Below are 10,634 nucleotides of genomic sequence, written 5' to 3' on the forward strand. Positions count from 1 at the left end.
AATTAAGTATGCTTTTGATAAAATTGAATGATTCAACACTGAATGGTTCATAATCTGAATTATTTAAAGGTTGAAGTTACTTATGAATGACAATAAACTGTTTGAGAAACATTTCGAACAAACAATGTGAATGATGTAAAATTGAATTATTAACCTTTGATTTGAATAAAAACTACAATATAGTTGTTTAATAAGTGTTCGTAATATAATTTATAGAGAAAATTACATAAAATTTATATGCTTATGGTTAAGAGACAATTCCAGTTCCATAGTTCAATACTGAATGTTAAACTATTCAGCACTATCTATCATTCAGAGGTCAAAACAAACGCTTTGAATGTTGAATGGTTCAATATCCAGAAAAAGTACGCAAACGCACCAACGGTAGTCGGGGATTAGTCGGTTCAAAAAGTTGGATACCCATGTTAATAAAAAAATATATATAAGTTCATTAGAGTTACCACTTCTACTCATCTCGGTGTTTAAGCTATATGTCTAGGAGTGTCGACTATGTGAAAAATGATATTAATCGTATATTTCATCAAATGATATAGTAAATAAATTATGATTTTAATTTATTTTATCACGACTCTAGTTATTGAGTCGACAGCAAGCATCGATTTATTGGCGACTTGACTGACTTTAAAGCCTAAATTAAATTTCAGGCAGGATTTAAAACCCATGAAAATTTGATTTTACCATTTCCATAGCGTCTCAATTTTATTTTATTTTTTTAAAAAACTTTTTCCTACTTATTGGCCGGAGGTCCACTCGGAAGCAATCTCTCTATCCGTCGAATAGAGAGAGGGATGACTTTCTGTACTTTTGAGAGTGTTTTCACTCTGGGTGGAGAAATGACTTGTCTTTATTCTTGATTAGGGGAAGGATTGTCTACATCTCACCTCCCCCATACACCACTTATGTGGTATTGGATTTTGTTATTGTTGTAATTGATCAATCCTAAATTAGAATGTTTAGATCTAATTTAGGAATTGAGTGCAATGAGGGGTGGATGATGGTGTTGATAATGTTTTTGGGACATTATGATCGTCTTTCACTTAGATTACAGTGATCAGTCACCATGTCCCGGTCTTGATTGCATTACCTTTGCTTGATTATGATTAAGGCTTGGGCGTATTCACAAGCGAACCATAAAAACCTTGGCAATTGCACAGAATCAACAAGCTAAAATGAGAGGCCAAGCTCCCTATTTATAGGTTTCGAATTTTCGCGGATCGAATGACTGCTGATGTGTGCAGCGGTGTATACGAAATACTATTATTTTTAATACGAAATACGGTACAATTTACACAAGTTTTATTATTTATTTATAGATGGGATATATCTAAACCTTGCTACAACACTTATAGGCACTGTACCTAATCGTAGAGTAGTGTAGTTTTTAGTAAGTCCGGTTCGTTCCACATGGATACAACTAAATTTAACGCTATATTTATTTTAAACTATATTTGTATATATATATATATATATATATATATATATATATATATATATATATATATATATATATATATATATATATAAGTAGTATAATTATTATTATAAAAGGGGGTTTTTACCGTTTAATGACCGGTTTGTCGATTTTAAAACTTAAGTCACAATTAAAACCTAATGCAAAATATTAAAAATAAATAGAACTTATTTTAAAGCGTAAAGTAAATGACGATAATAAAAGTGCGATAAATAAAATGACGGTAAATAAAATTGCGATAATTAAAAGTACGATAAGATATAAAATAAAGAAATTATGCTTATTTAAACTTCCGTAATCATGATGTTTGACGTGTTGATTTTAATTTATTACCATGGGTTAATTGTCCTTTGTCCTGGATTATTCGATATGTCCATCTGGTTTTGTCCATAATAGTCCATCAGTCATAATTATAAAGTGCGAGGATCTTCGTCAAATTAACCTTATACCCGAAGTCAAATATTTCAACTAATTAGGGATTCGAACTGTAACAAGGTCTTAATACTTTATTTAATGAATACACCAGGTTATCGACTACGTGTAATCGAAGGTTTTAATACTTTGTTAACAATTACATCAATTACCCTTGTATGTAATACACCCCTGTTTTAATGAGATATGAACATTAATTTACCCACTTGATCAGTTTGAATAATCAATTACTCAACCCGAATAATTAATTAAATGATTGTAAAGGATGTCGTATAAACGTCACTAAATAGGACATTCATAATCATTTAATAATTATTAGATTAACTAATTTGAAGATAGGTTCGACAGATTCCAATGAGTTGTCGCTCAATTAGACAATACCCCGCATCTATTAATAGTTCATGGTCCAATGTCCACAAGTGTCGGTCTTTTGTCCAAACCCGAATTATGGTACAAAATCCAATAACCTCGTCTTAATATTTAGCCCAACATCACGATTACTTCGGCTCAAATAAGCATAATAATAACTTAGTTACGAGACATTAATTTAAAAAGGAAGAACATAGCTTACAGTGATTATTTATCGCGTAGCGTTACACGGACAGAGTTCCGACTTTAAAACCCGTAAAACATTTCTTACATTAACCCAACTAAACCATAATTTATTATTAATCTTAATTATAATTAAAATTATAATTATAAATATATATTACATCGAGAGAAAGAAAGATTGAAAAAGGTGTAAATATTTCGTCGAATTGCATCGCCTTTTATAGTGGGATTTGGGTCCTGGTGTGCTCCGCGAGTGCGGAGGTTTTGTGCTTCACAGCACCGCGAGTGAGGAGCTTCGGATTCCAACTCACCACTTTTTGGCTATTTTCTTGTCGACATAATTAATAAATATATATAATTTATATAATTATTTATATATTATATTATATTCTTGTGCATAGTTTACTTGTACTTTTAGCTCCGTTGACTCACGCGTTGATGCTCTGTTCATGTCTCGGTTTCGGATTTTCGAACGTCTTTTCGTACGCTTAGATATCTTGTATTTTGCGTTTTGCGGCTAGTACTCTTGTCATTTTTAAATGTTATTCATCAATAAATTGAACCACTTGGATTGTATCTTGTACATTTGAGCTTTTTGGTTATTTGCGTCTTCAAATCGTCGTTTTCTTCTTTTATCTTCGCACTTATCTATTTAAACGAATATTACATAAAAATAGAACAATTGCAACTAAAAGCTTGTCTTTCTGGAAGGATAATGCTATGAAATATATGTTCGTTTTTAGCATTATCAAATATCCCCACACTTGAACGTTGCTTGTCCTCAAGCAATACAGAACTTTGAAACTAAATCACACTTCACTCGAATCATTTTTTTATTCTCACACTTTATACATCGGTGATTTTGATACGGTGGTATAAACAATGATAGTAACAATATGGTTTACAGTCCCACGTGACTATGAAAATTTAGATCCTTTAAGAAATTGGATCTTTATGAAAACATTTGATCTTTTGAAAATTCATTCTAGCTTTTACCCTAGATAAGATTTTCGGAATAACCCTTCATCGGTGTTTGCAAAATATTTTTATGGGTTTTGTGGGTTTCAGATATTTAAAATTTTAGCTCAAAACTTATGGTTTTGTGTCACCCACTTGCTAACCTTGTATTAGGAAAGCACACGTCCTGTATACTTGCTCCGTATATTACCTTTCGGTAAACTACCGTCTGGTTGTAAAGGAAAGCGATGAACAAGCAACTGTTAAGGCAATGTCTAATGACATGCAGATGTTCATGGTCCACAACGTGTCGGATGCAATTACTATCCTTTGTAGGAGCAATAGTAAAGATCACCCTATAATTTTTCGGTCTGGCACAAGGTCCTGTCTTCGACCATGCTATGCAACCACCGTTCTTACGGTTGACACCCGATTTGGTTCAGGTGACCTAATGAATTTCAGTGAATTCTTAGGATTTTACGTTCAATGGTAATGAACGCATTGAAAATAGGTTTTCAGAAAACAAATTGGTTTTAATTTTTATCAAAATATTTTCTTGTTCAAGCTCGAGTTTAGATATTATCGAATTCCATGAGTTTGTAATTCTCAATCTTTAAGGTCAATCTCAAGGATTGAGTAATATCAGGCTTAAAAGCTGATTTTTAATCTTTAAGGAGATTATCCTTTCTGGGGGTCTGATTAATTAGTCTTATCAAGCTAATTTGCACGGCGCCCTCCCCATTTTACTAGACAGATCCTCTCATGGTTAGGATAAGTCTGACCACTTGGCAACCCTGTTTGATGCTGAGGTCCGTGGATTTCCTGCTGATTTTAGAGATGACTTTTCTAGATTTTTCGTCAACCTACAGCTGGTCTGAACGACAACTTCCTGACCTAAATCAAGAAGCGCGTGTCTTTTTCGAAAGACTTTACTTCCTTTTAATGATGGAATAGATTCATCGTGTAGATCCATCTTTCTTTCAAATATATTACAGTAAATCGGGTAAAACTGATTAGTTTATTCCAAAGCAAAAGTAACTGCAATAATCTTGTACAAAATATGTGATATATGTTTTAAAGAACTTGGTAAATTCTTTCCACACTTAGCTTTTATTTATTCTTTTCTTTGCCTTTTTATTCTCCTTTATTCCATTTTAAATGAATTCAAACGTTTTAGGTTGTTTCCCAATTTATGCTCTCTCCGAGGTAATAATAATTTCGGTATTATCACATAGTTTTATCATTTATAAATATGTATAAACATGATTTTGAGTTCATTTAGTTGAAAATTTTTTAAATTTTCACAAAATGTTGGCAATTAAACTAAGTGTAAATCCAAGAGAATTTATAACCCTTCCCCACACTTGAGATCTTGCAATGCCCTCATTTGCAAGAAATCAGTAAAAATTTAAATTCATGAGGGTAATTAGCGTAGAAAAATGATTAAAAATACCGACTTTGCAAACATATTGTTTTATATCACATTTGATATTTTGCGTCTTGTCGTCAAAATTAATAGCTTTTGCTGAACTTAATGCTAGTCTTTGAAAGTGCGATGTTTTACCCTGTTTTTTATATAACATAAAATATAAACATATATATACATATTTATATATATATATATATATATATATATATATATATATATATATATATATATATAAACCTTTATTTATTAAAACAATTTAAATGAATAATTTTTTAAAATTTTGTTTCCTTTTACTTTAGGTAGTTTCGGTATGTTTACCTAGTCCGTCCCTTGACAAAATTTAAAATTTGTCGTTAAAGCGATTGTTTTAAAAGCAAAGATTTTTGGGTTTTTTTTAATTTTTTTTTGTATACTTTAGATCAATAAAATTAAAAAGAATGATAACAAAATTTTTGGCCCCGCCCTTGGGTAAAGCAATTTCGATTCTATGATCTAGTCTTTAACTTACGACGAATTTTAGAAATCATTTTTTAAACTTAATGAAATAAAGTAAATTTTGTTTTTAAATTCACACAAAACTTAAATTTAAAAATGCATATTAATTTTATTCAAAACCTACAAAACAAAAATTCAGAATGGGGGAGAAAACTAGTTCTTTAGTGTCTGCTAGTAGAAAAGACCAATCGGATTCCATTCTCGGAACTACACGAGAACAGAACAACTACCTTTAGACAACATTTTCTTTTTAGAACATTTGAATCTCCTCACACTTAGGTAGCCGTGGTGTCAAAATTGTGATTAACTTCATTGTCAATTTCTCTTGGACCATAATCAACTTGCATATCTGTGACTTTTGCTTTAAGCCATTGGTCGGATTCCTGTGTAATATCCACAAATTCAACTAGTTTCGCCTTTTCTTTAGGCGAAAGATTGGATACTAACCGATTACATAACTTAAAGTTCCCCTTGGTTCTAGCATTGCGAATCCGTTTAATAAGTTTCTTCATTGAACTGTTAATAACGGAGTCATTTAATTTCGTATCAACAACGGGGTTCTTTGTTATCAGGTCATCATTAGGTGTTACTTCATCTTCCCCACACTTAGGCGTTTTATTATTGCTAAGCACTACCGTTGAAGTTGGTAAAACAATATGCTTCTCATCGATCATTTTTATTGGTTCAACGATTTTGGTTGGTGGAGATTTAGACTTTCGACTCATAAAGGTAATCGATTTGTCACCATCACTAAGTGTCATTCTACCCTCTCTTACATTAATGAACGCCTCGGTGGACGCTAAAAATGGTCGACCTAAAATTAGAGGAATGTTTGAGTCCTCTTCTATGTCAATGACAATAAATTCGACTAGTAAGGTTAAATTACCTACTTGAACGGGTAGGTTGTCAGTAATTCCAACTGGGTGCCTAATAGTTTGATCAAAGAGTCGAACACTCATTTTCGTTGGACTTAACTCACCTACTCCTAATCTCTTATATAATGAAAGAGGCATAACACTCACACTTGCACCTAAATCTGCTAGTGCATCATACATGACACAATCACTAAGTAGACAAGGAACAATAAATTCACCCGGATCACCCAACCTGGGTGGAGGTTTCGGTGGAACTGTCTTTACCGGGTTTATTTTTACGGTTTTTGTTTCTTGTACTTTCTTATTCTTCTTCTTCTTTCCAGAGGTATCACAAACTTTATTACTTATTACTTGCTCATACTCAACTCCTTTTCTTGGAAATGGGATGGGTGGTCTGTATGGTGCCACCACTGGTTTTACATACTCGGGTGGTGGTGGTGGTGTAACTTCTTCATTGTTACTCACATCTAAAACCTTTTCATCTTTTGGTGTTGGTTTTTTAGAATTTGTTGATACCATATTAACATTCTCATTCCGAGGATTTACTTCAGTATTACTCGATAGCTTTCCTTGTTCCCTCTTACTCATCATGCTAGCAAGATTACCTACGTGTTTTTCTAGATTCAAAATGGAAGCTTGTTGAGTTCTTAATGACTGATCAAACCTCTTATTTGTTTGGGTTTGAGATGTAATAAATTGTGTTTGAGATTCCATTAGCTTTGCCATCATTTCTTCCATATTTGGCTTTTTCTCTTCGGTTTGTTGTGGTGGTTTATATAAGTCAGGTCTTTGTTGATTGAAAGTGTTGTTTTGAGTTGATTGGTTATTCGGACCTTGTTGGTTGTACGAGTTATTGTTGAGTCCATTTGGATTGTAAAGCATGTTTTGATTTCGATTGAAGTTTGGCCTTGGCGGTTGATAATTATTTTGATAATTACTTCCATGGCTTTGGTTCATGTAGGAAACATTCTCTCGTTATTCCATGGTTTGCTCAATGTGACAATCTTTCGTTAAGTGTGGTCCACCGCATTGCTCACAACTGATTTGTATTGCGTGAATATCTTTAGTCATCTTTTCCATTCGTCTTTCGAAAGCATCTATTTTTGCGGAAACGGAATCAAAGTCATGGCTAGAATCGGCTCTAGCTGCTTTAGATGAACGAAAAATATCTTTTTCCTGGTGCCACTCATGTGAGTGGGAAGCTGTGTTATCAATAATTTTGTGAGCATCAGTTGCGGTTTTCTTCATAATGGAACCACCAGCTGCTGTGTCGATGTCTTTTCGTGTAGCAACATCGACACCTTGGTAGAATATTTGTACTATTTTTGTAACAACCCAACCCGTAATCCATACGATAAATTTTTTTTTTATACAACACAATTACACGCCAAATAATTGTGTAACCCATTTCACGAGTTCCATTTAAAACGCACAACAATTAGTTGTTTACAAAAGGCACGAGGGCCACGAATAAAGTTTAGTACAAGTTTGACCCATTACTATTGATAGTTTACAATCCAAACGACACTTCGAGTATGGTTTGGGACTAAACTACCCAAAACGTTAGGCCAACATCGAAACTCCGACAAAGCATCATCACGGGACGCCTAATGTCCGATAACCCCCTTGCCCTTAACTGCGCCTGCATCTAAAAAGATAAACAACGAGAGGGTAAGCTAACGCTTAGTGAATGCAATAATTATACACATACATATATAATCTACTTACATGCAATCACATACACAATTACCTCATACACGCTAGCCATTTAAAAGGCATACCAACGCAAGGCATAACGCTAAATCTCCAAGACCACAAGCTAGTACAACGAAAGCATATATAACTCGAACAATATAATACGCTACACTAAAACACATAACCATGGTTAACCAATAGTACAAGGGAATGGTACATCGAATTTCCCATCGGTGTTCCCAACAACCGTTAGTGTACAATGAAATATATCACTAACCCCTGAGTGGTATCGAACGCCCGAACTTTAAACCCACCCGTCACGTGTAATGTGGTATCGAACGCCCGAACTTTAAACCCACACTTCACGCCCACACACATATATGACATGGTATCGAACGCCCGAACTTAAACCCATATCATATATTGACCCGATGTGGTATCGACCGCCCGAACTTAAACCCACATCGAATCTCGTACAAGTAAATACATTATATACACATATGCATAATCATTCCACTCACCTCAAGACTCTTGTGGAAGCTAACCGAGCTTGCAAACCTTCAATGTAACGTACCTATTACATTATGCATTTATTAACATGCAAACTAGTTGAATTAAATGCCAACCACAACCCTTGAGCATTTAATGACCCGTTTGCATTAAATGACTCAACTACACCAAAACTGCCCATTAATGGCCATGCCTCGTCATAAATCACTAGAAGCTAGTGATTAGGGTTTAATAACATTAACTAACATAAACTTGGTGTATTTCATAACCATTTCACCCGATTAGGTCAACTAGTGCTCTTTTGACTCTTTGACTTACAAATCAAGTCAAACTTACACAATAACAACCCTTTCATCATTTTAAAAGTGCATTAATGACTAACAACATCATTTAGCACTTACAACCTCAAATTATAAGACCAAACCCTAGATAATAGCTATTTAGGGTTTCTTTTCAACAATCCAACCCAAAACCCACCCATTTAACCCTCAAATGGGTCACACTAGTTTCATAGGAACCAAACCCTAGTTTAAACTAGTTAAAACTCGAGGCTTAGAGTTAGAACTTACCAAGACTATGAACGTGTAGCTAGAGATACGATGAACAACTTTAATTCTCGCTTCTAGGATTGATTCACAAAACTTCACCTTCAAATCTTAAATTTAAACTAAGTGGGTTTTAGGATTTGAGAGGAAATTAAGAAAGAAAAAGGAAAAGAAATGAGAAATGAAGAATAAGTGATTGATATTAAAGGCTCCATCCAGATCTACACGCAAAAAGACCAATTTTCCCCTAAACCCTATATAAATTAAGCAGAATTCGGAGTCAGAATTGCAGATGTGTCGCGGCGCAGCTCCTTTGTCGCGGCGCGACATAAAGAAGGAAAAACCACCCTTCTTAACTAAAGTTCTGATCTGGTTTCGCTTTGTTTGTCGCGGCGCAGACCCGTTTGTCGCGGTGCGGCGTTAGCCTAGGTCTGGTCACTTCGACAATTAAACATGAATCAAGGGTTCAAACACAAACACAACAACTTTCACCCTTCCTATGCACGTCTATACCTCAACCTTAAGTCTCACACGACTCGACGCCAAACACGACACATTCATATACGTGTACACGCACGCATTTGAATATACCTATATATATATATACACACATATACATATATGCACTTACACCTAACCAACACTTTAGTTCAGCTAATCACATAACGAGTAGGTTATAAGCGTACTATTGATTAAATACGTACCTTTGGACGCGCACGGGAAAACGGGGTGTTACAATTTGATAAGTATCTAAACCGTGTTGAGGACATCCTCTCAACAACTTTCTGAATCTTGTCCACGCCTCATATAATGTTTCATTTGGCTTTTGCGCGAACGTAACAATTTCTCCTTGAAGTCTCACGGCTTTAGATGCCGGAAAGAATCTTTTAAGAAATTTCTCTACTAAAACATCCCATGTGTCAATCGCTCCTTCATGTAACGATTCTAACCAATCTTTGGCTTCTCCCTTTAAAGTCCAGGGAAACAACATGAGATAGATCTGTTCATCCTCAACTTCTTGGATTTTAAATAGAGTACAGATCCTATTAAAGGTTCGAAGATGTTCGTTCGGATCTTCTTTTGGCGTACCACTATATTGGCATTGATTAGTTACCATGTTTAGGATTTGTCCTTTGATTTCATAATCTAGCGCATTAATGTCTGGCTTAATAATGGCGTGTCCTTGGCCAGTGCGTGTGGCTCTCATTCGGTCTTCCATACTTAGAGGTTCCGTTACTTCCATAATTGAGTTTGTTGAATCTGAATCACTAGAGGATTCTGATTTAATGGTTTCTTCCTCGACAATCTCTGGTTGAATGATTTGTGGTTCAGGAGGAATGTTTAGTGGTTCAGGATCTCTGAATTGTCCTTGAATATCCTCCGGGTTCTCAATTGTGAGGTCGGGTTCAAAGAATGGATTATCGGAAATTTGAATTGGAGTACTTGGTCGACTTGATGACGATTCTAAAGAAAAATCAACGACGATAATATTGGCTAGATGTCTTGATCGAGTTACAGGTGGTGAACGTATGAAAGGTGGTGAACGTTTTGCTCGGTGCATTCACTGAATATCCTATTAGTTATAAAGATAAAAATTATATAAGTTATCAAATTAATAGACTTTTCTGATTTTGCCCACGTTTTGAATAGCC

At 34.5% G+C, this 10,634-nt stretch overlaps 1 non-coding gene across 1 annotated transcript; it reads left to right on the forward strand.

Annotated features, from left to right (window-relative positions):
* The first annotated feature begins 9,734 nt into the window (after positions 1 to 9,734).
* Positions 9,735 to 9,841, forward strand: LOC139903383 (small nucleolar RNA R71). Its single transcript, XR_011778206.1, has one exon. It is a non-coding gene; the product is annotated as a small nucleolar RNA R71 (small nucleolar RNA).
* Positions 9,842 to 10,634: the final 793 nt, after the last annotated feature.

Source organism: Rutidosis leptorrhynchoides, chromosome 3 (genome assembly GCF_046630445.1).
Source record: "Rutidosis leptorrhynchoides isolate AG116_Rl617_1_P2 chromosome 3, CSIRO_AGI_Rlap_v1, whole genome shotgun sequence".
Lineage (NCBI taxonomy): Eukaryota > Viridiplantae > Streptophyta > Magnoliopsida > Asterales > Asteraceae > Rutidosis > Rutidosis leptorrhynchoides.